The sequence below is a fragment of the Dipodomys merriami genome, unplaced genomic scaffold (genome assembly GCF_024711535.1).
Source record: "Dipodomys merriami isolate MVZ:Mamm:240054 unplaced genomic scaffold, mDipMer1.0.p SCAF_63, whole genome shotgun sequence".
NCBI lineage: Eukaryota > Metazoa > Chordata > Mammalia > Rodentia > Heteromyidae > Dipodomys > Dipodomys merriami.
Genome location: NW_027206213.1, coordinates 286,354 through 304,986, shown reverse-complemented (window position 1 = coordinate 304,986; position 18,633 = coordinate 286,354). Strand labels below are relative to the sequence as shown.

The 18,633-nt window shown below is 41.2% G+C and overlaps 1 long non-coding RNA gene across 10 annotated transcripts in view; it reads right to left on the bottom strand.

Annotated features, from left to right (window-relative positions):
* LOC138815215 (uncharacterized) overlaps positions 1-18,633 on the bottom strand; it is a 72,543-nt gene that overhangs the window by 26,843 nt on the left and 27,067 nt on the right. For all 10 annotated transcript variants that reach the window (XR_011368217.1, XR_011368213.1, XR_011368212.1 and 7 more), the window contains one exon: positions 12,521-12,594. This is a non-coding gene — a long non-coding RNA (uncharacterized lncRNA). The remainder of the gene's footprint in view (positions 1-12,520; positions 12,595-18,633) is intronic.

The window sequence follows — 18,633 nt, the reverse complement described above, 5'->3', positions numbered from 1 at the left end:
CAAGACACTAAGTATGTATTTCCTCTATCACTGTGCTATACCCTCAACCTTCATTTTCAATTAGATCTCAAAGTTTTAAATCAAGGAAATGAAAATTTAGTTGTAGAATTCCAAGCAATAGCAAATGACTGTTGGAAGTTTTTGAGGAACAAGCAGCATTCTTAGTCACCCTGAAATTATACTACTTGACAGACCAGTCCTCTTTTATATGACACTCTTAAGACATCTTCTCTGCTACTTCAGAGATTAGGATCCCCTGTGCCAGCACTCATTACCATCTGGTCTCTCTTAGAAAAGCAAAAGAAAACCGGAAGTGGCGCTGTGGCTCAAGTGGTAGAGCACTCGCCTTGAGCTGAAGAGTGCAGGGACAGCACCCAAACCCAGAGTTCAAGCCCCACGACCGACAAGAAGAAAGAAGAAGAAAGAAGAAAGAAGAAAGAAGAAAGAAAAGGAAGAAGAAGAAGAAGAAAAAGAAGAAGAAGAAGAAGAAGAAGAGGAAGAAGAAGAAGAGGAAGAGGAAGAAGAAGAAGAAGAAGAAAAGAAAAACAAAAGAAGCTGAATGCTGAGCCAGGCGCCGGTGGCTCACACCTGTAATCCTAGCTACTCAGGAGGCTGAGATCTGAGAATCAGGGTTCAAAGCCAGCCCAGGCAGGAAAGTCTGTGAGATTCTTATCTCCAATAAACCACTCGAAAACCAGAAGTGGCACTGTGGCTCAAGCGGTAGAGCGCTCGCGTTGAGAGCGCTCGCCTTGAGCTGAAGAGCTCAGGGACAGCGCCCAAGCCCAGAGTTTAAGCCCCACGACCGACAAAAAAATAAAATAAAATTAGAAGCTGCATGCTGGTAGCTCACACTTGTAATCTTACCTCCTCAAGAGGCTGAAATTCAAAAGATCATTATTGTTCAAAGACAGCCCAGGCAGAAAAGTTCTCTATATTCCAGCTCTAAAATAACCAGCAAAAGCAGGGCTATAGGAATAGCTCAGTAAAATGCCAGCTTAGCAAGCACAAGGCTATGAGTTCACATCCCAGAACTGTCAAAACAAATAAACAAAGGTAAAAGTGACACCTTTTATTAACCTCTTAATCATAAAATAGTAACTAGCTCCAGCATATACTACACTTCACCTCTACCAAATCATGATTTTCTCACTGAGACACATCAGATTTTATGTATAGGAAAAAGACAGGGTCACTTAAGCAGTAAACCAGTTACTCTTGTATTTTGATAGTTGGCGGTAACCCTGAAGACCTAGAAGAACAAAAGCTTTTTAAATCCTTCCCTTACAGCCATCGGTATCTTGCTCAAACATGCTGTTATGGTATCTCTATATATAGACCCTAGAATTCTAGAAATAGGATGCTTTGGCTAAACAGGTCATTATAAACAAAATTATGAGGTAAAGAAAGATGGTATCTTCCTATTTGCCCCATTCTTCTTTCTTAAATCTTATCAAAGTCAGTAAAGTGGGAAACACCATGGCTTTAGAGTTGGATAGACCTGATGAGAAATAAATCCTAGTTTAAGCCTCATTAGCTGTATGGCTTTGAATACGTTATATAGCTTCTTTGGCTTTCAGCTTGCCCATGTGCAAAAATGGGGACTGACACTTCATTGCACTGTAATTAAATAAGAAAATATACAAAAAGCATCTAACTTGTGCGTGGTTCTAAAGGGATATGAGCTTCTTTTTATCTAACTCATCATATAATTGGTGCCCTCAAGCTATTTTCTGCTGTCCAAGGTCAGCAAGAGTGTCCCACAAACCTTCTCTTTCTTTTGCATATATACCCTGTCCAAGTTCCAATCCCCTACAAGAGCTGATGTAAACATACTGTTCAAAAGAAAGCATGTCCAGGGGCTGGGAAGGTGGCTCAATGGTAGAGCGCTTGCCTTGCATGCATGAGGCCCTGGGTTTGATTCCTCAGCACCACATAAGCAAAAAGAAAAAAGCCAGAAGTGGCACTTAGGCAAGAGTGGTAGAGCACTAGCCTTGAGCTGAAGAGCTGAAGGACAGCGCCCAGGCCCAAAGTTCAGGCCCCATGACCGAACCCAAAAAAAAAAAAAAGAAAGAAAGAAAGAAAGAAAGAAAGCATGTCTAGGGGCTGGGAATGTGGCTTTGTGGTAGAGTGCTTGCCTAGCATGCATGAGGCCCTGGGTTTGATTTCTCAGTACCACATAAACAGAAAAAGCCAGAAGTGGTGTTGTGGCTCAAGTGGTAGAGTGCTAGTCTTGAGCAAAAGAAGCTTAGGGACAGTGCCTTGGCCCTGAGTTCAAGCCCCAGGACTGGCAAAAACAAAGAAAGGAAGGAAGGAAGGAAGGAAGGAAGAAAGGAAGAACGAAAGGAAAGAAGGAAGGAAGGAAGGAAGGAAGGAAGGAAGGAAGGAAGGAAGGAAAAGAAAAAAAGAGAGCCTGTCTAATTAAATGAATTCAAATACAATGTAAACAGTGTTGCTGGGTTCCCATATTAACTCTGCAGGGGCATTTCTGTATTTTAAAAGGGATTCTGGAAATTCCAAAGAAAGGAAGGACATTTAATGGAGAGGCTTTCCTAGAGGATAAAGGAGCAGAGAATCACCTTCTTCCCTGCAAACACAGCCTGCATTACCCTAAGAGCCAGAGAACATCAACTCAGGTTGCTGAATGTCACTACCTCAAATCAGGTCTTGAATAGAATTTGGAAGCCTTTGTTATATCTCTTCCTCTAGCCAGTACATAATACTTCCTTAGCCAAGAAGTTTCTGTGGTACTTTTTTCCTAGGATATTTTCCAAAACTATTTTAAATTCTTTGAAATCAACCAACAGGACTTGACTATGGTCAGAGCCCTTGAACAGTCTGTGGAAGGCCTGGGGTCCTACTTCCAGCATCTCTTCAACCTTTCTTTTCAAAATAATCTCAAAAAAGCCCAGATTAATACAGGAAGCAGATGGACCAATACCCTGATTTCTCTTTCAATGACTGAAGGAAATTTCTATATACAAGATCACAGAAAATTATGGCTAAAATCAGCCTAAGCATTATAACCTGGCACAATAAATCAAAATTCAGCAAAAGAATTCTCATATAGGGCTGGGAAGGTGGCTCAGTGGTAGAGCACTTGCCTTGCATGCTCGAGGCCCTGGGTTCGATTCCTCAGCACCACATAAGAAAAAAAGCCGGAAGTGGCGCTGTGGCTCAAGTGGTAGAGCGCTAGCCTTGAGCTGAAGAGCTGAGGGACAGTGCCCAGGCCCAGAGTTCAGGCCCCACGACCGGACCCAAAAAAAAAAAAGAATTCTCATATGGCATTCTTTAGCAGTGTATATATTCTATCTGATTTTCCTGACCAGCCCCAGAGAGCTAGAGATACTTGTCCATCCTGGATTTTCAGGAGCTGGACACTCCTGGGAAGTGGAAAAAGGCTGGCTGGCAACTTCAACAGATGGTATAAAGAAGAACTAAAAAATGAAGTCTAAGTGATAAGAGGAACTGGTTCAGCAGGATTGTACAACAGCATGTGCTTAGGGAACTGGCAAAGCAGAGACAATAATAAATACTTTTAAGTTATTCTATATTTGTCAAATTACACACCACTCTAAAAATCAGAATTTGCTGCATTTTCCTTATACTTTCCTGGATTTCTTTATACTTATTTTGCATTTATTACTATTTTGTAATACACATCAAAGACTGAAAGTATAAGAAAACAATTTGTTTTTACTGCTTAGGGCAGTGTTTTAGGGTGCTCTGTGTGTGTGTGTGGGTATGTGTACAAGTCAGGGGACTTGAACTCAGGGCCTCCTACTCTTAGTAAGCTTTCTTGCTCATGGCTAGCATTCAATTCCTTGAACCATACCTCTAGTCCATTTGGTTGGTTAACAGAGATGGAAGAGTTACAGACTTTTCCGCCCTGGCTGGCTTCAAATCTTTTAGGTCTCAGCCACTTGAGTAGCTATGATCATAAATATGAGCCACTAGCACCCAGGATAAGTTTTCCTATGTCCTTGGCTTTGGAAGATCCAAGGAAAACCCAGGAGTTTGAAGACTTGAAGTCAATACTCATTTCTTCATTCAACAAACAAAAGGGAAAGCTACTACATTGTTGGTGGAAATGTAAACTGGTTCAACCACTCTGGTAAGCAATATGGAAGTTCCTCAAAAGACTAAACATAGCCGAGCATTGATGGCTCACGCCTGTAATCCTAGCTACTCAGGAAGGTGAGATCTGAGGATCACAGTTCAAAGCCAGCCTGGGAAAGAAAGTCCATGAGACTCTTTTTTTTTTCTTTTGTCAGTCGTGGGGCTTGAACTCTGGGCCTGGGCGCTGTCCCTCAGCTCTTCAGCTCAAGGCGAGTACTCTACCACTTGACCTACAGCACCACTTCCAGTTTTTTAGTGGTTTATTGGAGATAAGAGTCTCACGGACTTTCCTGCCTGGGCTGGCTTTGAACCGATACTCAAATCTCAGCCTCCTGAGTAGCTAGGATTACAGGTGTGAGCCACTGGAGCCAGCTCCATAAGACTCTTATCTCCAATTAACTACCAGAAAACCGAAGTACCGCTGTGGCTCAAGTGGTAGAATGCTTGTTGAGCTGAAGAACTCAGGGACAGTGCCCAGGCCCAGGATTCAACCCCCACAACCAACCAAAAAAAAAAAAAAAGAATAAACATAGAGCTCCCCCCTATGATCCAGCAATTCCACTCCTGGGCATTTACCCAAACAATCACAAACAAGGCCACACCAAAGCTACCAGCACAACTATGTTCATTGCATAATTATTCACTATAGCTAAGATATGCAACTAACGCAGATAACCCTCAGTAGATGAATGGATCAAGAAGATGTGGTATATATACTCAATGGAATTCTATGCTTCCATCAGAAAGAATGGCATTGTCCCATTCATAAAGAAATGGAAAGACTTGGAAAAAATCATATGAGATGAAGTAAGCGAGACCCAAAGAAACATAGGCTCCATGGTTTCCCTAATTTGTAATAATTAGTATATGTATAGGATAGTCCAAGCAAAGGATCACAAATAGCTCAAGACCCATCTACATATGACCTTATAAAATGATGTAATCAAAATGAACTCTAAGATATGGAAATGAGGGGTTTTTTGTTTTGTTTTTAATGTACTGTGTGAATTTTTTTTTTGCTAAGGTTAGGGCTCTACCACTTGACCTGCCTTACTTCTGGCTTTTTTTCCTTATTTATTTATTTTTTGGGGGCAGTAATTGGAGATAAAGGTCTGACAGACTTTCCTTCCTAGGCTGCCTTCAAACCCCCATCTTCAGACCTGTCTCCTGAATAGTTACAGCATCCTCAGCTCAAAATCCATTTGTAATCACGATGTTTTAAGACTATGTTTCACCTATTAGATGGAAAAGACAAAAACCAAAAATAACAATAGAAAGGGACAATGTTCTATGTGCACTGGTGGTTCATGCCTGTAATCCTAACTACTCAGGAGGCTGAGATCTGAGGATCACAGTTCAAAGCCAGCCCCCCACGTAGGAAAGTCCGTGAGACTCTTATCTCCAATTAACCACCAGAAAACCAGAAGTGGCACTGTGGCTCAAGTGGTAGAGTGCTTGCTTGAGCTAAGAGCTGAGGAATAGCACCCAGGCCCAGAGTTCAAGCCCCACAACCAACAAAAAAAAAAAAAAAAAAGTTTGTCTATAGTCTAACATTCATTCAACAAGAGAAAAAAGTCCTTATTTTCATGGCACTTACATTCTAATCAAGAGACTTAGGCAATAAACAAGAAAAATATGTACTGTATCAGGTGGCATTAAACATTATATAAAAATACAAGTGAGATAGGGAAAGGAGATCATTAAAATTTTAAGAGGGTCTGGGCTGAGAAGGTGGCTCAGTGGTACAGTGCTTGCCTTGCATGCATGAGGCCCTGGGTTCGATTCCTCAGCACCATATAAGCAGAAGAAGCTGGAAGTGACACTGTGCTCTCCTTGAGCTGAGGAGCTGAGGGGCAGCACCCAGGCCCAGAGTTCAGGCCCCACAACTGACCCCCCCCAAAAAAAAAATTGAACAAGTGAGACAGGGAGAGATCATTAAAATTTTAAGAGGCTCTGGGCTGAGAAGGTAGCTCAGTAGTAGAGTGCTTGCCTTGCATGCATAAGGCCCTGGGTTTGATACCTCAGCACCACATAAGCAGAAAAAGTCAGAGGTGGTGCTGTGGCTCAAGTGGTAGAGCACTTGCCTTGAGTAGAAGAGCTCAGGAATGGTGCATAGGCCCAGAGTTCAGGCCCCTACAACTAACCAAAAAAAAAAAAAAAATTATGAGGGTGGCTGGGAATGTAGCTTAGTGGTAGAGTGCTTGCTTAGCATGCATGAAGCCCTGGGTTCAATTCCTCATTACCACATAAACAGAAAAGGCCAATAGTGGTTGTGCCTCAAGTGGGAGAGGGCTAGCCTTGAGCAAAAGAAGCTCAGGGACAGTGCCCAGGCCCTGAGTTAAAGCCCCAAGACTAGCAAAAAAATAAAAAATAAAAAGAGGGTTAGAAAATGCTCATGAAAACATGAGATAACCAGATTATATATTAGGGATGAAAATCCATAGTATATGCACTCACTGAAGTAATTCAGCTATTTATTCTGTATTTACTGATATTAAAAGATGTTTCCAGGGGCTGGGAAGGTGGCTCAGTGGTAGAGCGCTTGCCTTGCATGCATGATGCCCTGGGTTCGATTCCTCAGCACCACATAAGCAAAAAGAAAAAAAGCCAGAAGTGGCGCTGTGGCTCAAGTGGTAGAGCGCTAGCCTTGAGCTGAAGAGCTGAGGGACAGCGCCCAAGCCCAGAGTTCAGGCCCCACAACTGGACAAAAAAAAAAAAAAAAAAAGATGTTTCCAATACTAAGCAAAAAAAAAAAAAAAATCAGCTGAGTTTGGTAACATATGCCTGTAATCTAGGCAGGTTGGGACTACCCTAGACTATACAGCACAACCTTGTCTTAAAACATAGTAATAATAAACAATAATAAAATCATGAAATAACATTAAGAGAAAAGAAATAAAAAAAAAAAAAACAGGGTCAGTGGGGCTAAGCACACACCTGATCCCAGTATTTGAAGGCCAGCTTGGACCACACATAGAAAGACAGTCGGAGAAGGAGGGTTGGGGCTGGGGGGAGGCAAAGAGGGGAGGAAGAAGGTATGATTCTGCTGATACAAAATTGCACTGAAGAAGCCTGCTAGTCTGGGCACAGGTGGCTCACACCTATAATCCTAGCTACTCAGGAAGCTAAAATCTGAGAATTGTGGGTCAAAGCCTGCCCAAGTAGGAAAGTCCATGACTCTTATCTCCAATTGACCACCAAAATGCTGGAAGTAGAGCTGTGTCTCACATGCTGGCCTTGAACAAAAAAAAAAAAAAAAAAAAAAAGAGCTCAGGGACAGTGCCCTGGTCCTGAGTTCAAGTCCCACAACCAGGCAAAAACAAAAAAGTGAGATAGAATAAGTACTCCTCAGATACATCAGTGTTCAAATATCAGTCCTATTTTCAAGTTAATATATCTTTCAAAACCTTTCGTTTGCCATTTGTAAAACAGAGGCAATACTACCTATGTTTTAAGCAAGTGAAATCATGACACAGAGTGGGGGAAAGAAGCCTGTTAAAAAAAAACAAAGCTAATGGGGCTGGGAAGGTGGCTCAGCAGTAGAGTGCTTGCCTTGCATGCATGAGGCCCTGGGTTTGATTCCTCAGTACCACATAAGCAGAAAAAGCCAGAAGTGGCACTGTGGCTCAAGTGGTAGAGCGCTAGCCTTGAGCTAAAGAGCTGAGGGACAGCACCCAGGCCCAGCAGGCCCCACAACCGGCAAAAACAAAAAACAAAAAACAAAGCTAAGCCGGGTGCCAGTGGTTCACACCTGTAATCCTAACTACTCAGGAGGCTGAGATCTGAGGATCATGGTTCAAAGCCATCCTGGGCAGGAAATCCATGAGACTCTTACCTCCAATAAACCACCAGAAAATTGGAAGTGGTGCTGTGGCTCAAGTGGTAGAACACTAGCCTTGAGCTGAAAAGCTGAGGGACCACACCCAGGCCCAGGGTTCAAGCTCCACAACTAAGAGGGGGGGGCGGGGGAGAACAAAGTTGAATATACAATGTACATTACGTCAAAATGATCTACGTAACCTGAGGGTAGGGATGAAAAGGATAAAAAGGGGGAGAAAAAAGGAAGAAACGATAATGACCAAGAAGCATTGTACTCATAACCTGATTTATGGAATTCTAACCCCTTTGTACAAATATTTCATAACAATAATAATAAATAAATAAGTTGAATGTGGTAGCACACACCTATAATTCGAGTACTCAGAAGGCTGAAACAAGAGGATAGTGAGTGTGAGACCAGCCTGAGCTACACATACACAGAGACTTTGTTTCAAAAAGTACAAAAGAACAAAAGAGAGAGAGACAGGAGGAAAAAGAGACGGAAAGGAAAAGAAAAACAATTAAAAGCAACAAAGTGCTATCTTAATTGTGAAGTAGGACTTCTTGGAAAAGTCAATAATATATATGAAGAACTGTAAAGGAGAAGAAGAAATCTGATAGAGCTAGAGGAGGGGCAGACATAGTAGAGTACCTGTCTAGCACATGTGCAGCTCTGAGTTCAAATTCCAGTATTAGTACCATCACCAAAAATAAAAATAAAAAGAGGGAAAAAAAGAAAAAGAAGAATCAGACAAGTTGATAAAAAGGAATAATGCTTATGGCACAGCAAAGAGAAAATTCAAAGGACTAGAGTTGTGCAGTGCCACAATGAAGCAAAACAGAAATTAACAAGATAAAAATATGTAGATTTGGCTGAGCACTGGTGCTCACACCTGTAATCCTAGCCACTCAGGAGGCTGAGATCTGAGGATCACGGTTCAAAGCTAGCCCTGGTAGGAAAGTCCGTGAGACTCTTATCTTCAATAAAAACCACCAGAAAACCAGAAGTGGCATTGTGACTCAAGTGGTAGAGCACTCACCTTGAGCTGAAGAGCTGAGGGACAGTGCCCAGGCCAAAGTTCAAGCCCCATGACCAAACCAAAAAAAAAATTAAAAAATAAAAATGTGTAGATCTGCCAAGTATTTATTGAGTACATTTATGCAAAAAGCACTGAAAATACAACTATAAATGAGAGGGTCCCTACTCTCATGGAATGTATAAGCTACTAGAAGAGAAAAATAATGGGTAAACGGCATCAAGTGAGCTATCTGAAGTAAATGGAGTACTAAAACACAAACTTTTCCTTATATACAGTGGTCAGGAAAGACCTAGTTGGTTCTTAAAGGCAAAGGACAGTTAAAGATCAGGGTAAAGAGTATTTCTGGTGGAAACAGGTAGTATCAAAAAGGTCCTGAAGCAAGAGACAGTTGGAAATATAAGCAAATGATGGTACCCCTAACAGGGAAGAAGAAAGTATAGCCTGGGATGAGATTTGAGACACATGCAGGAACCAGATATTGCAGGGCCTTTATTTAGGCCAAATTGTGAAGACTGCTATTCCAAACTAAGACATTTGGACTTGACTATATAAGTAACATGGATGCAACAGAGGATTTTTGAAGAAGAAAGGTAAAATCGGTTCTTTTTTTTTTTGGGTCCGGTCATGGGGCCTGAACTCTAGACCTGGGCGCTGTCCCTCAGCTCTTCAGCTCAAGGCTAGCGCTCTACCACTTGAGCCAGAGCACCACTTCTGGCTGTTTCTTTTTGCTTATGTGGTGCTGAGGAATCGAACCCAGGGCCTCTGGCATGCAAGGCATGCGCTCTATCACTGAGCCACCTTCCCAGCCCCTAAAATCGGTTCTTAATAGGAAGATGAATGAGAATCTCAAGTGACTAAAGACTGCACATACTACATGAGAAAGGCCTACACTAGAAGAGGGTCAATATACTCTAAGATGAAAGTAACTCAAGAGGCAACCCCCAGATTTGCTCTCCTAGCTTTGAAGCCAAAGTCCTTATAAGGCCCAAAGATACTGATCTGCAATTGGGCAGACAGGACAAACACTAAGGGCTTCTACCTCATCTGCCCCTACAGAACACCAGGAGATGAGGTTCCAGAGCATAAAGACACCCTCATCATCCTCACTGCATGACAGGCAACAGACTAAGGTTCCTAGGATTCAAATAAACCTCCTGTTCCTTTAGGGGTGAGGAGTTATCAAAGACACACCCTTTCCAGTCAGTTTCTTTAAATATGATCTTAAGATGACTGGTACCAGAATCACCTGTGAAGATGATCAAATTTGATTCCTGTTCATCATTCTCTATCCATTCAATTAGAAAACATGAATTATCTAGAAGAAAACATGAATCTTTTTTTTTTTTGGGGGGGGGGGTCCAGTCGTGGGGCCTGAACTCTGGGCCTGGGTACTGTCCCTCAGCTCTTCAGCTCAAGGCTAGCACTCTACCACTTGAGCCACAGAGCCACTTCCGGCTTTTTTCTTTTTGCTTATGTGGTGCTGAGGAATCGAACCCAGGGCCTCGAGCATGCAAGGCAAGCGCTCTACCACTGAGCCATCTTCCCAGCCCAAAAACACAAATCTTTATGTTAAGAAAATATCCAGTCCCAGGGCTGGGAATGTGGCTTTGTGGTAGAGTGCTTGCCTAGCATGCATAAAGCCCTGGGTTCAATTCCTCAGTACCACATAAACAGAAAAAGCCATAAGTGGTGCTGTGGCTCAAGTGGTAGAGCGCTAGCCTTGAGCAAAAGAAGCTCATGGACAGTTCCTAGGCCCTGAGTTCAAGTCCCAGGATTGGCAAAAAAAAAAAAAATCCAGTCCCCAACCCAACCCTATAGATAATTCTGATGCATTAAAGCTTCAAAACCATAGCTCTACAAAGAGTAATAATAGAGGAAGGTTCTTATTTGAAGCTAGCTAGTGATGGTTTTCCCAGCAGAACCCTAGGAGGGATGTAAAACTGCCTCCTTCATATAGGCCAGATGACCTGCATAGACTGTCCAGTCTGTGTACACAATCATCCAACCTTCGGAAGACAACACAACTCTCTTCAGAAACGTTTTTGGGTTTTTTCCCCCTATTCTCATGATTCCACAACCCATTCCCTTAATCTCCATCCTGCAGCACAGCTCTAGACTACATAGGAAGCACTCATAGCACTTCTAAGGGTAATGACCAGCACTGCTCACAACTATCGACTTGGTACCTCAGAGCCTCCTATCCCTACCATAAACTCAAGGACCATGCCAGGTCAGATAATTTGATGTTCACTCCATACTCCCAGATCTCAGCATCTACAGTCACCAACCTAGTCTCCCACTTGTCTTGTTTATATTTTTGTTTTTTGAGACAGTCTCTCCCAAGACTAGCTCCAAACTTACGTAATTCCAGAATGCTGGAATTACAGGCAGAATTACAGGCATATGCCACTATATCAGCATTTTCCACTACTTCTTACTATGCTTCACTAGTAGAGTCCTAGCTTATAGTTTAAACACTCCTGTCCCTCCCCAAAACTCAAAGAGAATTGTGTAAAACAATGAACTATGTAATTCAAATTCAAAAAGAAATTCTACATTCAGGTTTGACAGAACCCTGAACTCTTAAGGCCAATGATGCAAGCTCCTAGGTCTCATTCAGTGAGAAGAGGTAATCTGAAGAATGTTCACTTCCTCCAACCTACCTGAAGGTAGACCCAGGGCTGCTGTAGGCTTCCATAAAGGAAACCTGTTTCAAAGATAAACTAAGCTAGTTAAAAATGACTAGCTTAAAATGACTCAAAATAAGCTAGTTAAATAAAAGAATAGAAAACACAATTTTAAATAATCCTAAACAATGTAAAGAATAATACCACAATGGAAGTTTGAAATGTTTTTCTAATTTCTTGAAACTGATGTTAAGTAACTGATTTTAAACATTACTTTTATTTGTCATAAGTGCTTTAGGCTTGCAATCTTTCTCTAAGCATACTTTTGAGCTATATAAAATAAAAGGAGAAATAATGAAAAAGAAAAAAAAAGAATAGAAGACAGTCTCAGCAGCAGAAACTGAGGGAGAGAAAAGGGAAAAGTAAGGTAAGTTTTCTGGGGATTTGATTTTAATGTAAACACCACATAAAATACAAATAAAGTAATATGTGACCTTGTTCAAATCCTTATATGTCAACTATCTGATCCTTCCCAAAAAGCTGGCTCTAGACTAAAAAGGTAAAAATGCTAAAGGAGGAGGTAATAATCCTCAATAGGAAATGTACTCATAACCTTACTCATGTAACTGTAACCCCTCTATACAGTATTTTTACAATAAAAACATATTTTTTAAAAAAGAATGTTAGACAATTTAAGTAATTGCCAAGATTATTTATGACTCTAATCCTGAACTGCATGCTTCTGTCCCTTCTTACACCCCACCCACTCTCCTGTTCTAAGTATCGGACCCAATGAATCAGCTTCCTGTTTCAATGATGCCTCACCTTATCCCTCAGGCCTTTTTTCCTACCTTGATTACAATTTCACCCTATTCTATTATTCTATCTTCAGCAGCCCTAAGTAAAAAATCTTCCTACCTTGATCCTCTACCTTGATCCTCAGCATATATGAACTTCCTTCCAGGCCAAGAAAGTCCCTGTCAGGCTCACTTCTGTAAAAAAAAAAAAAAAAACCAAAGTAGTAAAAACACACAAATAAAATATCAAAAAATAAGATACTAGAGCCAGGTGCTAATGGCTCACCCTTGTGATACCAGCTACTCTAGAGGCTGAGATCTAAGGATTTCAGTTTGAAGCAGCAGTCTCTTATCTCAGAAAATGCCGGAAATGGTGCTGTGGTACAAGTGGTAGAGTGCTAACCTTGACCATAAAGAGGCTCAAGGACAGTGCCCAGATCCTGAGTTCAAGTCCCAGAACCAGGGGGGGAAGATACTAGAGGTAGAGATGAGAGCAGATTAGAGACCAACATTTGCGTAGTATTTAGTAGGTACTAACCTACTCTTCTAAGCATTTTACATGTATTAATTTGTTTAATCCTCACAAATACTCTTAATTTATAAATTAAGAAGGAACAGGGTAATGACAATAAAGTAAGAGATGTGATTCCAGAAATACTCAGAAAGTAGGACAAATCCTAATGAAGACTGGTTGTCAAATCCTAGCGACTGACTGGTGGCAAGGGAAGGAAGGTCTCCCAGTCACTATTAGTTGGAGGCTTTAGCCATTACATGCTGTTTACAATGTACACAATAGGATGCTGGAGAAGGTACAAGTGGGAAAAAGAAGGAAGTGTGTTTTACCATGAATACAAGGTATCAGGTCAAAGGATGTAGCTCAGTAGCAGAATGCATGCTTGCCTAACATGCAGGAAGCCCTAGGTGCAATTCCTAGCATTTTAATGGTGTTGGTAGTGCTAGAAATAGAACCCAAAGTCTTGTTCATGTTAGTCAAGTGCTCTACCTCCTAATCTATGTACCAAGTCCCTTTTTCTGGATTTGCATCCACCCATGTGTGAAAATGTTAACACCAAACCTCATTATTCCATGTATCCTGAACTCCTTAAGCCCCAGGCCAGCCCTGTCTATCAATTCTTTCACAAGACCAAGAGGCCCCAGAAAGAGAGGTCAAAACACAAATCTTGAACAGGCACAAAAGAAAGAGGTATTAATGCTAACTTCAAGGATCAGGTAACCTTACTGGCCACCAGAAAATCAAAGAGGGAAAGGTGTTTGAAGACTTATACACAGTTCTGGGATGCTGAGAAACGGGGCTAGGTGACAGGCCAAGTTAGCAATATAGGATGAGTTGAAGGATGAGTTAGTTCTACCAGTAGTTTGCAAGTAAAATGATATAATCTGGTGGAAACCAGGTTTATGGCAAAGGGAGCAAAATAAGCTGAATTTTGTGAAGGATGGAGGGTTCTAGAGGAGCCATTTCACAAAGCAGCAATCTTAAGAGGCACACTATAAAGGTTTAGTAGCTAGAGGAGTGAAAAGAGTTTAGAAGGGACTGGGAATGTAGCTTAGTGGTAGAGTGCTTGCCATGCATGCATGAAGCCCTGGGTTCAATTACTCACATAAACACATAAACAAAAAAGGCCAGATATAGCTCTGTGGCTCAAGCTCAGGGACAGTGCCCAAGCCCTGAGTTCAAGCCCCAGGACTGGCAAAAAAAAAAGTCTAGAAGCTTGAACAAAAAGGAGGTAAGTACAAATGAGAGTATAAGTAGAGATAAAGCCTTTCCTTCTTCAGCAAACCAAAGGCACAAACATCATGTGTATATCTCTGGTGACTATACTCTTAACTTTCTACTTTCTGAGGATGAAACTTAAGATATTTGGTTGTGTTTTCCTGTGGTTTCCCAAAGAAACAACACGACCTACATCTTACGTAACAACTGATTCACTACCAATTAGTCTCTATCACAGCCTGCTGTACCTCACACCACACACGATCACATACCAGATGGCTCTAGAAAAAACAAGTCAGTGTGAGCTGTCAAAGTCCTCTCCATAGCTGACCTCACCCTCTGGGGTAGGTTTCATTTCCAAACTGAAAGCAAATGAAGGTCTGGGGAACTCCAAAGATCAACAGAGCCAGGAATAAGTGGTTCCTATCAGTTTTCTGATAGGTCGTAGACTGGAACTCAAAACAGAAACCAGACCTTGATAAGACAGTTTATGATGTATGTCTCCAAGCCTTCAGATGCCAATTACATGTTTTTCAATATTTACAACAGGGTATGACCACAATTTCCCAACTCCTGACTACTAAATATCTAATTCTGCATATCTAATTCTATGAGTGCTTAACTTTTAAAACTTTGAGGAAGCTCCAATACCTGAAATACCAGGAGACTTATAAACTGCTCAGTCTTTAAATCACTTAACTGTAATGAATTTTATTACCCCTCTTCCTTTTTTATCTCCTCATGAATATCTGACAAAATTCCTATCTCAATAAATAAATAATTTCCAAGTTATTTATAAAAGTCTTTCTCACTGGAGCAATGGTAACACAACAAAATTCTAGTTCATCTAAGGAGTCAGTTTATTTGCTTGAGGTCCATTTATAACTAGCCATATGACTTCAGGCAAGTAACTTCACTTTTCTGAGCTCAGTTTCTATTTCCTCATCTGTAAAGTAAGGAAGTTAGAAATACAAGGGAAAACATAAAATGTTCTTTTTGTTTTTGTTTTTTATGTAGCCCAGGCTGACCTTAACTCATGATTTTCTAGCCTCAGTCTCATAAGTGCTATGAATATAGGCATACATTATCACACCCAATTACAAAAGAGGTGTTTTGTTTTGTTTTTTATGATGGTGATATTTTTAGAAGTACTAGGATTTAAACTCAGGACCTAGCACTTCACTTGCTCAGCTTGCTTCCAAGGCTGTCACTCTACCACTTGGGCCATACCTACAGCTTTGCCTTTTGCTAGTTATTTTGGAGATGGAGTCTTTTGGACTTTTTTGCCCAGGCTAATTGAACTTCAATCTCTGAATTTCAGCCCCCTAAATATCTAGAATTTCAGGTATGAGCTACCACCATCCAAGTATAAAATATTCTTAAACTGAGAAAAAGACTTAGGTTTTTAAGTCAAAGGGCTCAAAGGAAGCCATACACAATTAACCAATTTTACCCAATTAACCACTGAAAAGCCAAAAGTGGAACTGTGGCTCCGTGGTTAGAATACCAGCCTTGAGTGAAAAAAACTAAGGAACAATCCCCAGGCCCTCAGTTCAAACCCCAGTATTAGAAGAAAGAAAAAGGAGAGGGAAAGCTAACAAAGACATGAATGAGGATGAATACAGTGCATGTAGTTTATTTGCATGTATGAAAATAGGACAATGAGCCAAGTGTCAGTAGCTCACACCTGTAATTCCAGCTACTCAAGAGGCTGAGATCTGTGTATCACGGTTCAAAGCCAGCCTGGGTAGGAATGTCTGTGAAACTCCTATTTCCAATTAACCACAAAAAAAACCAGAAACAGAGCTGTGGCCCAAGTGGTGGGAACACCAGCCTTGAGCACAAAAGCTCAGGCTCTGAGTTCAAGCCCCAGGATCAACACACACACAAAATGTGCCAGGTACCAACAACTCCCACTGGTAATCCTAGCTATTTGAAAGGCTGAGATTGGGAGGACCATAGTTTGCGGACAGCTCAGGTATACACAAGAAAACCCTTCTCAACTAATAGTTGGGCACCATAGTGTTAACCTGTCATCCAAGGTACATAAGAGGTTGAGATCAGGAGGATATGGTTCCAGATTCACTGGGCAGAGGTATATGTGACTCTAATTCAATGGAAGAAGTTGGGTGTCCTCTCATCCCAACAATGATGGGAAGCTTAAATTAGACAGATCTTAGCACAGGCACAGAGAAGGAAAGACCATATTCCAAAATATCCAGTACTGAGGCTGGGAAGGTGGCTCAGTGGTAGAGCGCTTCCCTTGCATGCATGAGGCCCTGGGTTCGATTCCTCAGCACCACATAAGCAAAAAGAAAAAAGCCGGAAGTGGCGCTGTGGCTCAAGTGGTAGAGCGCTAGCCTTAAGCTGAAGAGCTGAGGGACAGTGCCCAGGCCCAGAGTTCAGGCCCATGACCGACCCAAAAACAAAAACAAAAACAAAAATATCCAGTACTGCCGGTTGCTGGTGGCTCACACCTGTAATCCTAGCTACTCAGGAGGCTGAGATATGAGGATCACGGTTCAAAGCCAGCCCAGGCAAGAAAGTCAGTGAGACTCTTATCTCCAATAAACCACTGGAAAACCAGAAGTGGCTCTGTGGCTTAAGTGGTAGAGTGCTCACCTTGAGCTGAAGAGGTGAAGGATAGCACCTAAACCCAGAGTTCAAGCCCCACGACCAACAACAATAACAACAACAACAAATCCAGTACAAAAAAAGGGCTGGAGGGGGCTGGGAAGGTGGCTCAGTGGTAGAGCACTTGCCTTGCATGCATGAGGCCCTGGATTCGATTCCTCAGCACCACATAAGCAAAAAGAAAAAAGCCGGAAGTGGCATTGTGGCTCAAGAGGTAGAGCACTAGCCTTGAGCTGAACACCTGAGGGACAGTGCCCAGGCCTTAAAACTCAGTACTATAAAAAAAAATAATAATTTTTAAAATTTAAAAATTAAAAACAGGACTTGGAATGTGGATTAGTGGTAGAGTGCTTTCCTAGCATGCATTAAGTGCTGAGTTCTTCAGTACCACATAAACAGAAAAAGCCAGAAGTGGGGCTCTGGCTAAAGAGGTAGAATGCTAGCCTTGAGCAAAAGAAGCTCAGGGGTAGTGCCCAGTCCCTGAGTTCAAGCCCCAAGATTGGCAAAAAAAAAAAAAAAAAATTAAAAACAGGAGCCAGGTGCCAGTGGCTCACAACCTGTAATCCTAGCTACTCATGAAGTTGAGATTTGAGGCTCATGGTGCAAAGCCAGCTCATACAAGAAAGTCCATGAGGCTCTGATCTCCAATTAATCACCAAAGAGCAAGAAGTAAAGCTGTGGCTCAAGTAGTAGAGTACCAGCTATGAGCAAAAAAACTAAGGGACAGTAGTGCTCAGGCACTGAGTTCAAGCACTAGCACTGGCATATAAAAAGAATAAAATATTTTAAAAGGAACAAAAATGTAAAAACATATACATCACGACTATTACTAATAAAAAAAATTTAAATCTTGTCATTTACACCACCATGAATGGAATAAGATGATCACATGTTAAGGAAAATAAGCCAGGAAGAGAAAGACAAGTACTACATGATCTCACATGTAGAAATTTTTTGTAATCAATCTCATGAAAGTTGAGAGTAGAATGGTAGTTATTAGAGGCTGAAGTAGGGGTAGAAAAGTTGATCAATGAGCACTAAGATATAGTCTGATAGGAATTAAAAGTTCTGGTATGCTATTTGAAGCACAGTAGGGGTGACTACAGGTAACATTAATGTACTATGTATATTTTTTAAGCTAGAAAAAGAATTAAGTTTTTACAATAACAAAATGATAAATGTAATGATAAATGTAGCTGGACGTTGGTGGTTCACTCCTGTAATACGAGCTATCCATGAGGTCAAGATCTGAAGGATTCTGGGTCCAGACCAGCCAGGACAGGAAAGTTTACTAGGCTCCATCTCCAAAACAAACAGCAAAAAGTAAGGCTGGAGGTTTGGCTCAAGTGATAAGATGGCTAGCCTAACAAGTGAGAGGCCCTATGTTCTAACCCCATGACCACAAATAAAAAGAAAAATAATAATAAATCATTGAGGGGATATTTATCTATTTAGTTCTCTCTCTCTCTCTCTTTTTTTTTTTTTTGTCATCGTGGGACTTGAACTCTGGGCCTGGGCGCTGTCCCTGTGCTCTTCAGCTCAAAACAAGCGCCACTTGAGCCACAGTGCCACTTCTTAACTTATTTAGACATTACACAATGTATATAAGTGCTGAAACATCACATGGTACCCACATAAATGTTTAATTTTTATGTTTTTATTAATTAAAAATTAATTTAACTTTTGGCGTAAAATGAAAAGCGGCTCGGGCCTTCTATCAAAGATATAGTCTAGCCAAATTAGTATTTAAAACTGGAATAAAGTCAGGAAAGACAAAGTACATAAGAAACACATTTATCTTCGCACCCCCACAAAGAAATCTTTTAATGAAGTTGGACCAGATGACTTCTAACAGCCTTTCCAATTAC